Source organism: Ictalurus furcatus, chromosome 8 (genome assembly GCF_023375685.1).
Source record: "Ictalurus furcatus strain D&B chromosome 8, Billie_1.0, whole genome shotgun sequence".
Taxonomy (NCBI): domain Eukaryota; kingdom Metazoa; phylum Chordata; class Actinopteri; order Siluriformes; family Ictaluridae; genus Ictalurus; species Ictalurus furcatus.
In genome coordinates, this window is record NC_071262.1 from 3,635,419 (window position 1) to 3,646,114 (window position 10,696).

Here is a 10,696-nt window from a genome sequence, read left to right on the forward strand (position 1 = left end):
TACATTACAGCACAGTGAAATTCTTTTCTTCACATACCCCAGCATGTCAGGAAGTTGGGGTCAGAGCACAGGGTCAGGCATGGTACAGCGCCCCCGGAGCAGAGAGAGTCCCTTGCTCAAGGGCCCAACAGTGGCAGCTTGGCAGTGCTGGGGTTTGAACTCCCAACCTTCCCATCAGTAACCCAGAGCCTTAACCACCAAGCCACCACTGCCCCCTGGGGGAGTGGGGGACTACGGGAGGAAACTGGAGTACCGGGAGGAAACCCCCGAAGCATGTGGAGAACATGCAAACTCTGCGCACACATGGTGGAGGTGGGAATCGAACCCCCAAGCCTGGAGCTGTGAGGCAAATGTGCTCCCCGTTGATAAATTAGTAGGTTTATTAATTTACTGTGGTGTCAATATCTTTGGTAGAAACGCTGGGAGTGGCCACAGCATGTCATGTTTGAATGCCAACCAATAAGGCATGCAGTAAGCCACGTAACGTCTGCATTTTCCATCGGCTCATAAGGCAAGTTGCAAAAGCTGCTCAGTAACAATTCCAGATCCCACTGTGGGATCGTTGTTCTGTGTGAGCGTAAGATGCTTACCCTTAATGCTGCCACAAACATTTTTAGTGTAGAATTTTAGTGTAGATTGTCAGAAAGAGACACTTTCAGAGAATCTAAACCAGTGTTTATGGTGGAAGACAAGGAGATTTTGCCTACTGTTCAACACCTTTGTGAAAAAAAAACCTTTCCACTTACCTGCGTACAACCAACACATAGATGGAGCGCACTTACAAAAGTATACAGTGCTGTGAAAAAGTATTTGCCCCATCCAGATTTCTTCTGTTTTTGTGTATATCTCATACTAAATTGTTTCAGAGATTAAACCCAAGTGTCCCACTGTATCAGTGATACAACATCCACTTGTCAGTGTATCATATGCTTACAATACAAACCAGCATATCAGCTCTTCTATATTCTGGCTGTATGTACTGCAGTTTTATGTACAAACCTTTATCACCTTGTACTATTAATGAGGGGACCCATCTGTATAAATCTTCGTCGGTGAAATCGGTACAAGAAATTTGTAAAAAATTGTCTGGTAGAGCATCCAACTTTTTTGCCAAGCCAGCCTGCTGCTTTAGCGCTCCTGATTTAATTCTCCTGCTTTTCATTTTTCATACGTCTTTAGTCTGGTTCAGTGTTGAGCTACCAGGTTCAGGTGGCAAACAATCTGGGCATTGATCATGTCCATTGTCCAACTCCACTGGGCTTGGCAGAACAAATAACTCACCCTAAAAAGGTTGTAAAAGTTGACAATTCACACAAGCTATAACTTTATTAGCCTAATATTACTTACCCAGCATCCACACTGCTCCACAAACTTAAACAATAGGCCATGTGTCTCGTTCAGTAACGTCGTCAATTGTGGCAAAAAAATAGTAATAAGTCAAATATTAGAATAATACGGTGCGCCTTAAAATAAAGGGTCAGACTTTAACAATAACCCTAGCAAAAATCAAAAGATCAGACTAGAGCACTACACTCATCATCTTGAATCCACTTCCTCAGCTCCTCACGACGACGGTAATGGGCAAGAAGACAAGTGTGACATAGCAGGGGCCTTTTATAGGTTGCACATGTGAAGTCACAACATGACAAAGTGACGCCTTTGATAATCACAAGCAAACTCTATTCGTTCTGAATGAAAGCGTAATAAGGGTCATTGACCCTAATAAGGGTTATTGACCCTAAACTGCAGCAACACAAGAATTATCAAATCCTTCAGCCAGAATGTTTTGGGTTTTTTTTTCCTTTTCTTTTAATCTGGTTCCTGCATGTACAGACAGTGGACACAGCACTCCTGTCAAGCAGTAGCCTACTACAGTATAATGTCCCAGTGGAAAAGATGTAGCCCTTGCGTTAGAGCAATTAAAACTTTACACAGCTACAACCATGGTGGTGAGATCTGTGGATAATGGGAGAGAACGTTCTGTAACAGCAAATCCTGGGTAGATATCTGAAGGGTTTGCACTTTACATTACATTGCACTTGCTGCGTGGCAATTTCTGGAGATGACTTTCAAGAACAAGTACCCGTTTTGGTCTCCCATGTATGTCCAAACAGCCTAAAATGGCTTTATCGATTCTGTAATGACATTTGTGTTCATTTCATCTCCACAGGGTGCTCCACCCTAACTAGAACCAGATGAGTTGTAGCATGTCATACTTGGACTAGAACCAATCACACATGACAGAACTGGGTGGGTATTTCTATATTTCTGATAAAAAATGGGAGAGAAAAGCAAGAAAGCATTTCTAAAGGGACGTTCAAGGTTTTTTTTTTTCTTTCTTCAGCACGAGGCCTGCAGCACAGCTGTTTTTAGGATTAAAAAGACTATCTGCTAGTAATGGAGTGCTAGGCAGTATGAAGGCCTGACTCCTGCGAGATCCATTTAATACTTTTGGGGGTTATCATCGAATACGGGTGGAGGGCCACACACACACACACACACACACACACACCCACAAACCCTATGTATGTGGAGAGACCCAGAACTGAAAATTCAGATTCCAGAGAGCCTATTTTTATCACAATGGAAAACTTTTTCTTTTTAGTCCCAAAATGAACGTCAGGGTCAAAAGACAGCTCGTTATAATATTTTATACTTTATATATCTCAGTGTCAAGGAGAGTGTCACTTTATTTCACTGTCTTACTTGTGTCTTTCATGCTTTCCACCTTCCTTACAAAGTAGACGTTTTACATTGTTATCCAAGGGAACTATGTTCCAATAGCACATTTCACGCAGGACATAAAAGCAAGTCATACAGTAGGAATAAATGAAGGAGTGACGGAAGGAAAGGAAGGATGGAAGGGAAACACAGCGAATAAAAGCAATGGATTAAAATGACACATTAGGAGAGAAACCGAATTGTAGACATTTTAAAATTAAAATAAAAAGCTGGCATCGTCAATGATAGTTATACATTTTAGCTATGACTACATAGCCGTCAAACGAACTTGCTTGTGATTGACCTCACATACGGTACTGGCAGAAATCTAGTATATTTGTGTGCACTTCAAAGGCAAATTAGATTCCTGCTCCTTAAGTACATGAATTTCTTTATTCATGCATTAGAGTCATGTACACTATTAAAACAGGCCATAAAAATTAGGGTTAGGGTACTTAAATTTATTTTTGAGGGTCACCAGACGTTCAGTTTAGTGGCTAGCTGTCCACTCAGAGTGTATGATTTACCTTAATGCATGTTCAGGTATTATTATTATTATTATTATTATTATTATTATTATTATTATTATTAATGTACTTGTCCTGCTCCTTAACTGAGAAACTTGGTGGCTTCAAAAAGCTCAGGAGAGACCCAGTCTCTAGAAAGCATGTGGCAGTGATTGCTTTGACACCGCAACATGCAAAGTGTTGGGTCAGAGCAGTAAAGCGCCTTAAGAAGCTGCCTACACTCTGAAATTCTGAAGTCTTTTAACTGTGATTTCTCTCCTCTTGCTCTCTCTGATACAATGCCCCACATGTCCTGCGTAATCTTGGCCTCGTTCTATATGAAACTCGGGCAAATGAAAGGCAGGGCCTTTACTTGAATTTTACAGCAAGCCCCAACTGCTCTATTATAGCACAGCTTTCTATAAATCCATATTTTGAACAAGGGGCAAGAGAGAGAGAGAGAGAGAGAGAGAGAGAGAGAGAGAGCAAACGAGTCCATTCCTAAGTCCACTTGCTTTAACTTTATGTTTCCCAAAGAGGCTACAGACCACAGAAAGTGCTAGACTACTCTCATCAACAGTCAAGACTCCAGCTTACAATGAATTCAAGCTGCAAACACACACCTGTTTTCCATACTTGCCAGAGATATTATGAAGATATTTATTGAATTTTTTTTTTTTTTTTTGCACTGAAATTTCTTTAAGGTATGGAACAGCATTATTTCCACTGATGGTTTTAGGGAGGTTGAGGTGGAGGTGGGGTGGGGTGGAGGGGGGGGGCGTGATATAGAGCTGTTGTAGTTGTGGTTTTGTATTCACCACAAATCCAGCCACCAGCTAATCCCTTTTGAAAGCTCACTTGCAATAAAGTGCAACCATGCTTTTAATACTGGCCCACTAACCAACCAACATTTCTCCATGTAAAGAGTTTATTGCCGTGGTTTTCATTACAAATGTACACTACAGGGATTTGCTGGCTGTAGTATTTAATGTACATGACTATACATAACGCCCATCTCTGTTTTAAAGCTCAATACAGCCCGAAGGGGGAGAAAAAAAAAAAATCAGGCGTGTAAGTTGTGTTCTCTCACTCTATGCAAAATCTGTGGAAATTTTTCATCACAGAGTGGGAGAAAGTGTCAAATATGCGCACACTGTAAATGTGATTGTATCTACAACTAGAAGAATATGATTACATGGTGTTATTTATTCAGTAAACGCTCTATCCTGGGCAGTATTGTGGTCTATCCAGAGCCAACCCCAGGAAGAATACACCCTGAATGGGATGCTTGGACAGGACAGCCTGGGGACACATTCATACCTACAGGCAATTTAGCATAGCTAAATGTTAGCATAGCTAAATCTAGCATCTACCATCTAGCATGTTTTTGGGAGGTAGGAGGAAGCCGGAGAATCTGGAGGAAACCCATGTGGACAGGGCAAGAACATGCAGAGCTGGAGCTCAGGCCCGAGAACCTTGAGCTGTGAGACAACAACACTGCTCGATGCACCATCATCCCGTCACGTTGTACTTTAATTCTAGTTGTTCCATTTGCCATGAAAAGATCCATCTATCTTCTATACCGCTTTATCCTTTTCAGGGTCACGGGGAACCTGGAGCCTATCCCAGGGAGCATCAGGCACAAGGCGGGGTACACCCTGGACAGAGTGCCAATCCATCGCAGGGCATAATCACATACACATTCATACACTACGGACACTTTAGACACGCCAATCAGCCTACCATGCATGTCTTTGGACTGGGGGAGGAAACCGGAGTACCCGGAGGAAACCCCCGCAGCACGGGGAGAACATGCAAACTCCGCACACACAGGTCCACGGTGGGAATCCAACCCCCGACCCTGGAGGTGTGAGGCGAACGTGCTAACCGCTAAGCCACCGTGCGCTTTCCGTGAAAAGATGCGTCATCTTTATTTTTTGTCAATGTTACTAATATTCGATACTAGAGACAATTTTCGTTAAGACGGCTCAAGAGCACGTCTGCAAAATACTACACTCTTAGAACAAGGGCTTGAATGAAGGGTCCCTAGTTTCTAGTTTGGAAACACACTGCTGTAGTGTCCTACTCAGAATGTTTAGGGGGATCTCCCAGAAGGACTGCTGAAGAACCACTAAGGTTTTTTTTTAAATAAAGTGTCCAAATGTTAATAGTAGCCCGACACCAGGGCAATATACTGTCTAACCTGCGTCCTCTTACCTCAAGGCAAGAGGTGATTGATTGTGTTCGATATCGTTTGGCCCAGGCCAGTATGCATTCCCATGGACAGTTAAAAGCAATGGAATCCTTTTTATACCGTATGTCTGTTTCAGAGGAGGGATTGGCATCGCAAGAAATATATCAGCAGATGGAGACTTGGGATTTACAGCTCTACTGGATCAATGCTTACTCTCAGTTAATGAAATACACCACATACGGTATTTTCCTGCTCACTCCCCTTCATTAGCACTCTGTCCAGATCGCATTAGGGTTTCATCAAGTTATATCAGATATGGGATTTCACCAAAATAAATGGAGTATTTCTTGTTTTCCGAAGCACATTTGCTGTTCACTCAGTTTGATTTGTTGGACTCTACAGCCGTAATTCATTGGAAACACTTCCAAATGTTTATTGGTCTATCAGTATCAGAGGTGGGGCGAGTGCACGGAATTAAATCAGATATCAGAATCAAGACAAGTGGAAAAGAAAGCATTGCAGCAATTACAACCTTGCTCCATCGGGCCCCCTGCACAGGCCACAAAGACATCAAGCATCATTAGAGCTCATTTGGGTGGATGGTGACCTTCAATCTACTCCTACGCCGTTCCTCAACCAGCCTGTCAGTCCTGGCACAGTTTCGACATCTGCGATCACTGTGTTTGCGCTCCAAATTGTAGTCGAGCGTCAGATATAAAGAGCCCGCGAGACCCATTCGCTTTAGCAGTCAACGTCCGCTCCACCAGTGCGTCACACGCTCCATGCCGGCACTTTCTTTTTCTTTCCTTAGTGGGTTTGTTTTTTTTCCCCCCTCTTACAAGTGCTTTGACCTTTGGAGATTTTTCACAATTGTTCCTTTCCCCCTTCTTCTTCTTATTTTCTTTCTTTTTATTTTCCATCTACTTTTTTTTTTTTTCCTGCCCTCCCTCTTCAGTTATTATTATGCCTATTCCTTGTTTTGTTTTGCTGTTTCTCTTTGGCGATTTCTATGGTGACAGTGCGCTTCCCAGGAACAATGAAAGCCTGGGGGGATTAAGAAGCGCGAACAGTCATGACTTTTTCATAAATAGGTAGGAGACAGAGGAGCACTGAATGGGATCAGCAGATGTGATGGGAATGGCAGAATTTCGATCATTTGGAGAAACAAAGACAAAAAAAAAAAAAGACATTATGATGGAAGGACAAAAGATCAAGACAATTTTGTCTCGTCTGCACCAAGCATGAGATCATCTCATGCAGTATTGCTTCACTCTGTTGCTCTTTATAATTTACACAAAACTAAAAACAATTGCTGTTATCCAGTAAGAAAGCAATTATATTCAACATAATCAAAGCATTCCAACCATTACCGACATCTGTGAATTCGCATCTCTCCTTTTCCCAAACCTATTCTGTCTCAGAGTCCAAGAGTTCATTCCACCTAATTTCAGCATTAACTCTTAATTCAGAGTAATGGGAGACAAATATCATGCTTTGAATTTTTTGGCAGTGACACTTCTAGCATAAGCAGTCCACTGGAAAACAACAAAGATGGATCATCTTTTATCCGTCATAGCACAGGGTGGGTTATGATTAGCGTGATCATCTTCGCAAACGAAGATTTCCAGTGGTGAGCACTTCTGACCTCACAAACGTGCTTCACGGCTAGTTAAACACACACATATGCACGTACATGCACACAGCTCTGGCAACCCAACAAGCACAGTTAGCACAGAGAGCATGAGCGTGTTACCATGTGCGCTCTCTCTCTCTCTCGCTCTCGTTCAGCCTGGAAAAGCCAGCCACTTTCACCAAGAGCACTGGTCTCAGGGTGCATACTTAGTAACACACAGTGCAGGTGTGTGCGACGAGACAAATGCATCCATCCAAGAAAGAAAAAAAAAAGAAAAAACAGAGTTAAGCTGTTATACTTATTACACAGTCCTGGGAGATCACAGCCAACATGTATGGGCTTAAGTTGAAGTAGTTTTGAGAGTTCTCAGTCAAAGCTATTTCTCATTTAGTACAAACCCTGGAAGTCCTTTGTTAGATGGAAGGCTATTCTCGTATCGGAACGTTTCCATACCAAAGACTTGAATGAATAGTCCTCCATTCCCTGGTGCTGTCAACGATATCAAGGATATCATCACCTACATGACGGTTTGGACAGTGTAGGGATTATCGGTTTAAGTTTAGAGCCGTGTTACTCCTGAAGTGCATCCTCTTCATGACGCTGACATCACGAGCGTCTCATGGTAACCGAGAGAAATATTTTGCCTCCCTCACAGCCATCACCTGTCAGTTTAGACAAAGGGGTGACGAGAATAATTCAGCACGGGTAGGACACATAGAAAGCTAAGGAGACAGCAAACATTGGGTAAGCAAAGAGGTAAGAACGTAACACAGTGTGTCTTGAGAGGAAGCTGCAAATCTCAGTCCGTATGCTACGTCCTCCATCGTTTTCATACGTTTGTGATGACGGAAAGACTTTCGTGCGTTCGATTCGATGTCTGTTTTATGACGTTTCGTGTCAGCTAGTAAATTATCTCCGTTCCTATAGCACGACTTGAGCCAAGTCTACAGTATACAATAGAGGCCAAACAATCTCCACATTTCAAACTTAAATGAAAAAACATAAACCTGATAATAAGGTATGGACAGCGGTGTTACAACAATAACATATACCTGTAATTTAGTTCGTCCATCTATTCATTTAAGCATCGTGGACGCAACATATTCATCTCAAATCCATTCCCGTTGTCCATTGTGTTGAATTATGGTTTGATTTTTTTCCTCCGAGTTGATTTTTCCTCTGGAGGAAAAGAAACGGCAGGACACTCAAAGCCTGCCAAATGATCAGAAGAGTTTTGAGCACTGCTCACTGTGAGACTAGATTTGTATATCGTCATTGAGACATGCTCACTGTAGACTAGTGGCAAGTTTGAAAAGCGTTCACCAGACAGTTTATTCTGTGTTTCATCTTTTAAAAAAAAAAAAAAAAAAAGAAAGAAAGAAAAAAAGAAAAAGGGTGTTGGACCACCCTCGTCAACGCATCTGGATGCGAAGCTGGTAGTCCTGCTTCACCGCTAACCTTGTTTCTCTTATTTTCATGGCTAATGTTTAAAGTTGTACCGAACAGAATCAGGTTTTCCTCCATGACTGTACAACGTGAGTCGATTCTTGCTACATCACATGCAGAGGTGCATCTCGTTCACTGAAAAAAATTCATGATTCGGTGGTTCAGTAAATATGAAAACAAATACAAAAACAAATCTGTGATTTTTACACACACACACACACACACACACACAAAAAGTAATGGATTATCATACATGGATTGGCACCCTGTCCAGGGTGTACCCCGCGTTGTGCCCGATGCTCCCTGGGATATGCTCCAGGTTTCCCCGTGACCCTGAAAAGGATAAAGCGGTATAGAAGATGGATGGATGGATGGATGGATGATCATACACACACTTCACACTGTACTGGATTGACGAGCATTGACACTTCTTTGGCTTTGGTGATGGTCGTTCCATCTTCTTGAGTTCCTTGTAGAGATATGACTGGAGGTGAATCTAAAAATGGCAACGTTCGCCCAAACAGATCAAACAAGTGGTGTGGGCAGATGGTTCGGTCTGGTTGTGTGTTTCTCGCCCCCATAAAAAATAAGAGAAGTCTCAAACCTGAAGTGTTCTGCATGCACACTATACTAACTTAGGTACCCCCTAAAAATGAAGACTGAGACTTGAACCCTTCCCATTATACTGTAAATTCACCCTTAATACTATACTACACTTTCCACGACTTGTTTGTATACTGTGAAATTGTTTATTGTTCTTATTGCGTATCGTTTCTCCAAATGATTCTGTGTGTACGATTCGATTGTGTATCGTCTTGTATTATGTTACGCCCTTTTTACCCTGCCTTTCTTGAGAGGAATGGACAGAAGAAGAATTTCATTTTCATCAATCAATACAGATCTTTAACAGTACAATAAAGATCTTGAATCAGAATGACTTAAATGCTTTAAAGTCTGTTCTAAATTAATCCACGTAAAATATGTAGCCGAAAACTCAAAAAGTTACTTACTTAACTGGGTTAAATTGACTATTATTTTGCAAGTGCTCACAAAACTATGACAGCAAAAAAAAAAAGAAGTAATGTTTACTTGAACCGATTGCGTACTTTGCATAAATGGAGGCGTGGTCTTTGAACTGGATTTGCATACGCGTTTACAGAACTTTAAACTGATTGAATTTTGAGCGTTATGGATGGGTTGTTTTCAGTATTTCTTGTTTTGTATCAGTTTTATGGCCTACGATTTTTGTATTCCGAAAAGTTCTATTGGTTCTCCATCTTTGTTAGAACTTTGTTAATTAATTATCTTGGGTTCTGCTAGTTCAGTCTTTATGAAGGGTTAATGTGAGTGCATTTACTCACATTTACTCACTTGTGGTTAAAAGTATTAGTGGCCGTTAAGTACGTGGTATTGATATTGTTTAGATGTGTATTTTATAGAGTTAAAATATATGTAGTTCAAATTGCTAGTTAAAAGTTACTTATATTTTTAGGAGAGTAATCAGTCGTACGAGGTAAACCTTACTTATAAATATACGTAGTTAAATTTACTAGGATATCGTTGTGAGGAAATTGTTACCTCAGATTTATTGAATAAATTTCACTCTCGTATTTTTTTTTTTTTTTCAGTGTTGGTCATGGTTTGAAAAGTCACTGGCAAACATGGTCAGTAGTCATTTTGATTCTGAACTTAATCGAGCTGGACGTGTGTTCCTATCCTACTCCTGCAGATGTTTTTTTTTTTTTTAATGAACTTAGTTGGTTCTATTTCCCAAAATTGAAACAAATCCATTTAAAACCACAATGATACACCGCTAAGATAAATCCGTTAGCTGCTGAAGATGACTGAATGAACGGGGTACATGTGCCGTGGGAGCACCCTGCCACATCCAATATGCTCCCGTGTTTAACAACATGGCCACAGATGTGAAAGGAAAAACCACAGAACTTGAAATTGAACTTCATGAACTTCTGCTCATGTTCAGTGAAGACTTTTTCCTGGTCGGTGTCATGGTGGATCCAGAGTCAATCCTGGGCATGAGGTGGGAATATACCCTGGATGAAATGCCAGGCCATCGCAGTGCGATGTCGAGACATGTAGATTAGCCAATCTGGCCCTGGTCTTGTGTTGTATAAATCATGACTAACATATCTTAAAACGTCCATTAGAGGCAGTACTGAAGTAAGGATGAAAAGG